An 11,226-nucleotide genomic window follows, 5' to 3' on the forward strand; every position below is an offset into this window, starting at 1 on the left:
AACAACAAAAACACACAAACGTTATCAAATCTTGGGTATTAAAGAAGAAATTAGTGTAATAAATCTTTAAACAAAAATTTAGGCGAGAAACTTAAAGAAAAAAGTTTCCGAGAGATTAGTCGTTCCCAAAATCTTTTATGACATTCATATAACTGATAACAGCTTCCGACTGCTCAACAATTGTTACATTAAACATCTCTTCGAAATTAGCCCATTGGCAATTATTGGCTTTTTTTTAATTCAAATTTTCAACAGTAAAATTCCATTTTTTTAATAAAATTCTTAACCCTTTATTTACTGAATTATGTTGCCATGAATTTTTCAAATTCATTTTTGCACTTGTAGTTAAGTTTTCTTGCAGAATAATCCCAGGGAGCCCAAGGAAAATATTTTAATTAATAGAAATATCTTAATTAATTTAATTATTAATTAAATATTTTTAATTCCTACTTTTAGCTTATATTAACATCTTGCTATTTGGGTTACATTCTCCGTGTTCTTTAGAATACCATCAGCAAAAATTGTCATATTACGAAGATATAAGCCAGATTTAATCGGTACTTTGAAGTACTGTCAGTAAATAAAGGGTTTAAGCACAATTTTTTTGTTTAAAAGTTACATGCATATATGAATTGGTATAAATTTTCTCATGCCATTTTATTGTATTCTGAAATTTAAATGTAATTTTTCTAATTTTTTAAGCTCTTATTTGATTTTTCACATGCAATTAAGATGTAAATTTGCAATCGATTTTGAATTATCTTCCTTAAGTCCTAGAATTATAAAATTCTGTATAATTATATATTATTGAGAATAATACAATATTTCGACTGTTCAAAACTTTTTTTTATCAGTCAATCATTTATTTTTTTCTTTTTTTCTTATAATCCAGGTTAATGAAAATCTCATTTATCTAATGTATTTTTTAATGCAGTAAAGTTTTGCCAAAGAAATTATTTAAAACTTAATTCCTGAATGAATTGGGAGTAAAAATTCACATGATAACTTGAAATACTTTGAATAATAATCTTGTGGATACATGAAAAATACTAGAATTACTTAGGATTCTACAGCAAAATAGCCCAAACTACTACCATTATTAAATTCCTATGTCCTATAAATGAAAAAAAAAATGTAAAAATAAAATTAATAATTTGGAGTCAAAAAGCATGTTATTTCAAACAAATGAAACCAATTTTTAAGAAAATCTGTAAATTAAAATGTAGGTAATAAAAAGTAGCATTTTTAATTAATATGAGTAAAACATGAGACACCGAGATGTTTTGTACTAATTATCTCTCTCTTTGGAGAATAAACGAGTCAGTCAAACAATTTATTGCCGAGAATTATTTCATTTTAAACTAACATGAATAAATCAATGCACTGAGACAACGTATAGCACTGAGATGCATCATATTAATTATTTCAATTTTTGAAAAAATAACTTCTTGTTGCTGTTTTATAATGGCACTTGCCATGGACGAGCTCATTGACGAAGTCAGTGACTTTAAGCCAAGGGAACGTCTCTTGTTTTAGTAGCGCCAACAGTACGTCTCAGCTATTCACGCATCACATTCGCTTGCACAACCCCTTTTTACATGGTTGCACATTCACACATCTCACAAATAGAACAGATGAAGAACAACCATTCACGAAACGGGACTCGAACCCAGAACGCCCAAATCACGAGGAAGATGCGCTACCCCTATGCCAAGACGCCGGTGAAACAATAACTGATTCAATGAAATAATTTATCACCAAAATTTTTATAATATCTTTCCTAAAAAGATTTGATATTAACATCCTTTCATAAATCTTCAAAACCTTAGCTATTAGTAACTACAGTTGCTTTTCTGAAACATGTTTTAAATTTGCTTACTAAATGAACCATGTGCATAATTATTCATTGCATTCTTTTGAGCATTTTCTGTTTATTACATGCTTTTTATTTAACTTGGCTTACCTCATGTTCGTAAAGATGGAATTTTTAAATTGATTTTTCACTCCCTTCTTTATGTGTTAGATTTATGAAATTATAAACAGCTGTGTGTGATCGACGATAGCAGAATATTTTAACATTTTCAAAAATTAATCTAGACCATCTGGAAGTGAGTTTCAGAGAGATTGATTGCAAGATTCCATAATTATTATAATAATGAATTATGAAACATACTTAACACTAAAATCTAAAAATGCTGAAAATTTTAAGAAAGCATGTTTTTAATACTGTGCTAAAATTCAGGAAAATATAATTCTATCAAAAATCTGAAGATCAAAATCGAAAACGTAGAAGAATGAATTTTTAGTACACTAATGAAATGAGCATTTAATTTTTTTTCATTATTTAACTTAATTTGTTCTATATTTTTTTTTTCTTTAAAACAACTTCATAAACAATTTAATTCGCTCGTTTTGCGTTTGAATTAATAATCCTTAAAAATTATCCCTATGTTTGTCGTATTTTTATAATACAAAGAATGGGAAACATTGAATTGACAGAAACAAGTACATATACGTAGAAGGAATGTTTCAAACTTTGTATTTAAAATGTAACTATAATTTTTAATGGAATTCTTGATGCGCACTACCTTTTTCGAAACATTTTTTTACAACATTATATATGGAATTTAACACGACTATTAAGAAATTTAAAAATCACTTTTAACCGCAAAGAGTTTCACCCCACTGTTTTCTTTAAACATCCGGAACGGAAACATCATTTATGTTGTTATTTTCTCTTATGGCACTGGCCATGTACAAGCCCGCTGTTATGAAGACAGCGATTTTAAGCCTGTGGGGGAGCGTCTCTTGTTTTAATAGTAGCGTTAACTAGGTCCAAGCGTATGACTTTGCTACTCACGCATCACTCATTCGCTTGCACAACCCCTTTTTACAGCAGGGCACATTCACACATCTCACAGATAGAACAATGGAAGAACAACCACGCCCAAACCGGGAATCGAACCCAGGACGCCCAGATTACGTGGAAGACGCACTACCCCTATGCCAGGACGCCTGCATCATCATTTATAGGAATGAGAAGAGGCTTTTTTATGACGGCAAATCCCTTTTTATAACAGCAACAATATCGATTAGACAAAATCATAACTAATTTTTGGAAGTCCTGCAAATTATTTTCTATGCCCATTTGGAACTATCATATTAGTTAGCAAGCATTTTCATTGTAGAAAATAATAGTGAAAAAATAGCATTTTCCCATTATTATTTTTTTATTTCCACGAAGTATAAAATATTATTATTATCTAAAAATTATAAACCGTGAATTTAATGAATCCCCTCGTTTTAGACCTCCCTGAGAGCAAAAAAGAAAAAAAAATGATATGATATCTGCCTGTTTGAATGATCTTTGCCTTTTGAAATGATCTCTGCCTCTATGAATACGATATTTCAAAAATGAAACGAACAAGACAGATGAAATATGATTCATGACTTCTAAACCAAAGTTGCACATTTAAGTTAAATTTTCAATAAAATTCATCAACGAGAAGCTTGTCTATCTGTCCACATGTACACACATGGATACAACATCTCAAAACCCAAACGATATAGATGGTTGAAATGTGGTATATGTTTTTATCACCAGACATGTCATGTGTCAAATTTTAACCAAATAGTAGAGAAAATGATGTGTCGGTGTAATCTTTTATATGAGGGCGCAATAACTCAAAATGCTATTAACTAGTGGATTTAAATTCGATTTGTCATCATGCCATCAAAACTGTAGATAGGCATCAATATTTGGTAAAAATGAAGAAATTTTTAAAAAATGCATAATTGATATTATTTATGATGGTATGAAGATTAACACAAAAGTCACCTCAGTGTGTGTGCATGTAAAACTTGATAGAAGAACATTTTCAATTGTTAGAAAAGATAGAAACTTTGCAATACGAATTTCAGTCTGTCTATACTGGGAGGGTACCTAACACAAAATTACATATATGTAACGAAAATTGTAGATTTCACGTATAGATCCATGCGCTTTTCTAAACACGGCCATTTTCTGCGTTTGTTGTAACTGAACGATATTTTTCCAATGAGATTGTGATTTTTCCAATATTTTTCCGATAATTTCCGATATTTTTCCATTGAGATTAAATCAAACGGTCGTACGTCAAATTCATCAAAATTCTCTATTAGTGCAAAGCATTTATATAGGTTAGCTACATATGCTCTCGAATTTTGGCATGTGATTGTTGTATGCAGTCACGCCTTGTCCAAGTCGACAGCGACCTCGAAAAACTGCAAGAAATCCCAATTGTAAAAACGATCAGAAAATAACTGGTGTTAAAAACTGGGGAAGAAAGCAATGGAAAACTGTACATTTAGTTTAATTATATTAAGTTCTTTTGAAGCTACGGTCTATTTTAGGATAAACTTAGTAAATTTAAGCGAAAATAGATGGAGTGGACAATCCTTAGACTAATAGTTTTTTCTTCAAAACATTGCGTCCACATCATGACGGCTTGACACTAGACGTCTGATTTCATCTACACCAACCCAAGATCCCACAAAGAGTGCGGGCCTTTGGTTGGATAGGGTTTTAACCAGGAATCTTCTAGTCACAAAACCAAGATCTCACCCTTCGGTCACAGGTATCCAAAAATTAAGAGCAAATGTATGTAAGAAAGTTTACTTTAAAGTGTAGACTCTAATCTTGCTCTTACTCTAATTTTCAAGTAAAGGTAGGTTGATATTCCTTTCCTTATCTTTCAAAATAGTTTTAAACTTTTCTCTTATCTTTTGAAACGGTTTGATAATGACCCAAACTGTAACAATCTACTATTTTTTTAAAAAAAACTGAAATTCTTTCATAAATTTATAGACTTAAATGAAGTATGAAATTTTAAATTTTCATCACAGTTATAATTCATTCTTTTAATTTCAAATTTGTTTTTCTGCTAGTGTTTATTTTCCTTTATTATTTTTTTTAATCTTTTACACTCTAATATGTTTTATACTCATGTTATCTTTGAAAATTCAGAAGTAGCTTGTTTGAAAACTATGTAAGGAAGCAAAATTAAAAGGTAATATACAATAATCACACAGTGGTGCAGGGAATAGGATGAATCTCTAAATAAATTTTACTTGGATTCAAAATAAAGTTGCCTTTTTTTTTTTTTTTTACTAGATATAATTCTTCAATAAAATTCTTTAAATCGACCCTCCGTTAATGGGATTCAAAAAAAAAAAAAAAAAAAAAAAAAAAAAAAAAAAAAAAAAACAAGGAAAAAAAATTTATCATTTATTTTATCACTTTCTATACGCTTTTAAATATGTGCTCTTTTCTCACGCTTTTATATTATGTGCATTTTTTAAATATGTGTTCATTTTTTATTAAATATGTGCAGCGTTGCTAAGCTGTGGTGGTGGCTTGGAGATCAAGTTTCGAAGTGGGCGTCAGAGGGTACTAAGTTCGAAACCTGCTTCCACCGCACACCTGCCGTTGTGCATGTGCTCTGTCGTTGGTGTCAAGTGAAAATTAAATTAAGATGATGCGAAAATTGAAAAGTGGAGATGCCGTCTTCGGTTTCATTCTCCTCATTTTCCCACATTTTAAATTGATGAGATCCATCCCAAACTAAACTCTTGTGTTCCTTCAAAGTTGGGCATTGATGTAACTTAGAAAATGTTAATTGCCTTTTCATTATCGGCTAGGGGCAATTCAAAGTAATGCGTTATCACAGTGGCGTGATGGAATAACTTTTGGTCAGATGATCATGGATTCAAAATATGATTCAGTCGAAGACCAGCCGAGCAAATGGGACTACAGTCGCTATAAAATATAAAAACTACTATCAGGAGTAAAGTGGTATGGAAGTTGTTAAAATAGGGGGTCGGCTCAAGTTTCATCATCTAACTGAAATACTACTGGTTGATAAAGTCATTTACTTTTTTTATTATTTTCTAATTTAAAGGAGAGATTTTGAGTGAAGGAATTTAGATTCCACAAAATAATGATTTTTTTTTATTATGAAATTTAGTCGAAAATTAAGCTCAAAACAGTCATGGTTTTTTACGACCCTACCTTTTTCTCATATTTTCGATTAATTTTGAATAATTTGTTTACTAACTATACTATTTATTAGATAAAAAAAAAGTTTTTAACAAAGAAATTTAAAAACATTGATGGTTTTAAATAAATAACTTTTAATTAAAAATTAAATTAATGCATTCTTTACACTCATTTATACATATTTTCATAATTCTTGTTGAAAAAAACGAAAAAAAAAATCGTGCAATGTATGGATTAATAGCCTTTATTATATTTAGAAACGCGAGATTATTTCAGCGATTTTCCTAATTTTTACTATCGCATATACGAAATATAGAGGAAGTATTGTAACTGCCAAAAAAATTCCAACTCGAAATTTTGGCGAACCTCCTCATTTTAGACATTCCTGAGTTCGAAAAACATATTTTTGTTATTATGTCTGTCTGTTTGTAAACACAACTTAAAAACGCTTTGAATTATCATAACTACAAAACGCAAAATTCTAGTTGGATAAAATTTAGTACACAGGTTTAACATCTGAAATATAGATTCTTATCACATTTTGAACTAAATCTGTCAAATGGTAGATCATTTGTTGTCTGTACTATCTCATACATGTAAATTCAATAAATCATAAATGCTATGGCTTAAGATGATTCAATGAAATTCGGCTATCTTTTTGTTAAAACAGTAATTTTGTGTCAATTTTGGTGTCATGCGACCGGCAATAAGGCATCAAAAATGCACATGCTCGTATTGTCGAACTTTATTAAATGTCTACTCATATTAACCGATTATTATTTTTTCTTTTATTTCTGTTGTAAGTAGTATCAAAATGTTATTTACTATGAGATATGATAAAATCTACGTATTATCTCATTCTTTGACTGCATTAGACTTATATTTAAAAAGATTGCTATCTATCTTAGTTACGCCAAAATTCCTTGAGGGATGTTAGTATGGATATAACAACAAAATTGAGTAAAAACAGTTTTTAAAAACACACTTTTATCCGTGCATCAGAAAGTAATATTTCCTATGATAACTATTATCTGCTTTTTAGATTTCAATTTATAATTCATTAAAATAAATGCTATGGAAATTCAGAATAAATTTTTCTCGAATTAACTGTTAGGTGGTGTTATGCGTATAAAACCAAAATGTAATTAAATTCATCAATTTAATTTACTGATGATTAAGTTCTAAAAGTATTAAAATAGAATAATTATAACAATAAATAATTTATAAACTTGAAACAGATTAAGCTAAATAAAAGTGTATAAAAAGGAAAAAATGTTTGGTTTATTTCAAATCCATTTTTAATGCTGAATATATGAATGCTGCTCATAAATACTGAAAAAAAATGAAAAACGGTTGCATGTAGGGAAAACGCATGTGTTATCTTGCCATTGTGTTTATTTATTTATTTAATATGCCGAAGCTCTACTTTTGCTTGCAACTTTCATTCTTTCCACTGTACTGAAATTATTTATGACATCTCATCACTACAATTTAGTATTTCGGCGACACGAAAATAAGGCAGGTGCTTGCAGTTTGAATTTATGAGTCTAGAAGGTTAGTAACCTAAAATAGGTTAGGGTGATTTTTGTAATTACCCTTTGAAAGCATTGAATAGAATTTAATACATATTCTTTTTTGCTTTTTGAACAAGATAAGGAAGAATATTGCTTAACATTTAAGCCATTTTTATGTAACACTTTTACTTCACTTGTATTTCATGCTTGTAAGGATGGAATTTTGTAACCGATTTTTCACCACTTCTTTATGTATTAACACTCAGAAATTTTGTATTATTATTGCCTCCTAGTGATAATAGAATATTTTAATGATTTTAGAGCTCTCGCTTCCTCATTTATTAACACTCATAAATTTTACAATGTTATTGGTTTCGATGAAAACCAAATATTTTAATGATTTTAGGGCTTTTCATTATCAATTAATATATTAATTTAGCTAAAAAATGATTTCACAATGGTGGCACCATCTAGCATTCAATATTAAATATCTTTATTGTTAATGTTCCATAATATTTATTATGATGAATTAGGAAATATATTAAAATTAAAAAGTAGAAAATGTGTAATTAAATATGTTTCTGTTATTATATCAAAGAGTAGATCTGGAAATATTATTAAAAAAATTTAAGACGCAATGAAAACACGGAGAAGAAATTCCTGCCATTCATTAAAAGTTAAAATATTTTACAAATAGGACTAAAATTCCAGTTTACTTAGAGATATTCAGTCAGAATTTCAATATTTTGCCGGACTTTATTTTTATGTTCATATTTTTATTCAAAAATAATTCAAAGTATGAAATTAAGAACATTATAAGAAGATAAATATTAAAATATTTATTCTTAAAACAAGAAGATCACTAATGAGAACTATAATATTTAATATTCTAGAAGAATATTAAATGCCTAGATTACATAAGAATTAGAGCATTTATTCTTAAAAATAAAGAATATTAGATGGTAATTTTTTCCCCCAAGAGGAGATTGTATATAATTATTTCAGAATGTGGACGTAAACTTCTAGAAAACCGCCTGATTTGGTACGCAATTTAGCACACGATGTTGCACTCTCAGTGTAAGAGACTCAGTTCACGGCTACTTTTATGAAAGTTTGACTTCTGCCGCCAGATAGCTGTGTAAAGAAAAGGGGTAACACTTTTAAAGATTATAATTTGATGAATGCATTAAAAACTAAAACGCAAAAATGTGATATATAAATAAATATTTTTTTAATTGTTTTTTTCCATATAGTAAAAAGGAAAACATAATTTTTTTAATCAAAAAATACGGAAGTTAGAAGGAAAAGCACCAGGCTAAGAAACACAATCACAATAATTATCTTAAGAAAAAAAAATCCTAAACAATATTTATAAAAAATTTAAAGACATTATAAATGTGAAACGATTCCAACTTACTTAAAATTTTTCTATCTACATTTCACTCATTTGCGATTTTTGTTTTGGCTTCTATAATTTTGATTTTAAAAAAAAAATATCTTTCCTTTTCAATACACTAATTAAATGGGACTTTTAAAATCTTTTATATTTATAAACTTTCACTTTTAATTAATTTGGTCCGTTTCATTTTTGTAGAAAGGAATTTTACAATCGATTTTTCACTCACTTCGTGATTTTCTACAGTTCTGAAAATTTATATAGTTTTTTATTCTCAATTCCAATGCATTATTTTTAACTTTTGAGAGCTTACTTATCAGCTGTATTGACTTCGGTAAAATTTGGATTCCATATGATGGATGTCATCTAAAATTATTATATATTATTATAATTATTATATATTATTCATGATGAGAAATGAATTATATTAAGCACTAAAAGTAAGAAAAATGATTTAAAAAAATAAAGTAGCTTTAAATACATTCTTTTATTGGAATATTAAAATGTAGAAAGCATGGCGTGTTAATTCTCGGTCCGTTTAAAATCATATTCATCCGTTGCTTTTGAAAGTGACTCTAATTCTTTTGAGAGCACCTGGAGACTCACTGAATAATGACATTAATTCATCGTACATGAAAATCTTAGATGTAATCTTAACATATACAAATTTTTTTAAAGGGATTGACTCTAACTAAGATATAGATAGAGTAATGTGCTGAAATTCTGCTTGTTTAGAGTTGGCAAAAAATACTCCAAGTTTCCATATTCTCTGTATTCTTTGCAAGCGTTTCAGATAGAGTATTCTCTGAAGGAGTTTCAGATAGAGTATTCTCTGAAGGAGTTTCAGATAGAGTAAGCTACTAGATATAGTAACCTACTGAAATTATGCTTATTTAAAGTTGGTAAAAAAATACATCCGTTGCTTTTGAAAGTGACTCTAATTCTTTTGAGAGCACCTGGAGACTCACTGAATAATGACATTAATTCATCGTACATGAAAATCTTAGATGTAATCTTAACATATACAAATTTTTTTAAAGGGATTGACTCTAACTAAGATATAGATAGAGTAATGTGCTGAAATTCTGCTTGTTTAGAGTTGGCAAAAAATACTCCAAGTTTCCATATTCTCTGTATTCTTTGCAAGCGTTTCAGATAGAGTATTCTCTGAAGGAGTTTCAGATAGAGTAAGCTACTAGATATAGTAACCTACTGAAATTATGCTTATTTAAAGTTGGTAAAAAAATACTCCAAGTTTCCATATTCTCTACAAGAGCTCAGAACTAGAGGTTTAATTAAGTTTGGCTGCCTCAAATACGACATACCTGGTTTGACAAAGATACAAATCCGCTTCATAATCCATTGTTAAAGAAGTTTGAAACACACGTTTTTATTGGTGTACTAAAAAGTAAAAAATACTTTTATAATATAGATATAGTAAAATCGTATATCGTGAGATATTGAAAATAACACTATAATGAAATTAAAACACGATGAATATCATAAGAAAGAAAAAGCATTCTATAAAATTAAAATATAAATGTGATTAAAATTTCAGTTTGCTTAAAATATTTCTGACAACGCCTTATGTTTTTAAGATTTCGACGTCCATATTTTTTATTTAAAATATTTCTTGCTTTTTTTACTATAAATGATTGTAGGTACAACTGAATTCTCTTATAAATATATAATATGGTCTATACATAAAGTTCGTTTATAGTACTCATATTAAAAAATTATTCTTTTCGATTTTATAGATTTCAATAAATGAGACCTATATATCCTTCAAAAGAGTGATTAAGTCTTAATATTTTTACAAAATAAAGAAAATTATTTTTAATTACATGATACTTATGATATTCGTTAGTAAAAGAGACAGTTTTCAGTAGACAGTATTTAATTTAGGATTGTTAAATGCATATCAAATGAAATATACTGAATAACATCTTAAGAGTGATATGAGACGATTTCAAGAGCCGGTCAGAGATTCATTTTTCCAAGAAAACTCGACAGATTTTGCAGTTAAAGAATGTCTTCTTTTATCTAAACATAATAATCGCATTTGCTATTGTATACATCAAATACACATACCACATATTGATGAATCATTCTATATGCAAATAAAACGGCTCAGATTTATTTAAAATACATTCCGAATGCCAAAAGATTTGATATATATTAAATATTACTAACCAATTTAATGAGTCTCCAACAGATATATTTATGTCATAAAAAATAAAATACAATTAAAAGGCTCTTTAGTTTTTATCATGTTACGA

This window comes from Argiope bruennichi, chromosome X2 (genome assembly GCF_947563725.1).
Source record: "Argiope bruennichi chromosome X2, qqArgBrue1.1, whole genome shotgun sequence".
In the NCBI taxonomy this organism is placed as follows: Eukaryota; Metazoa; Arthropoda; class Arachnida; order Araneae; family Araneidae; genus Argiope; species Argiope bruennichi.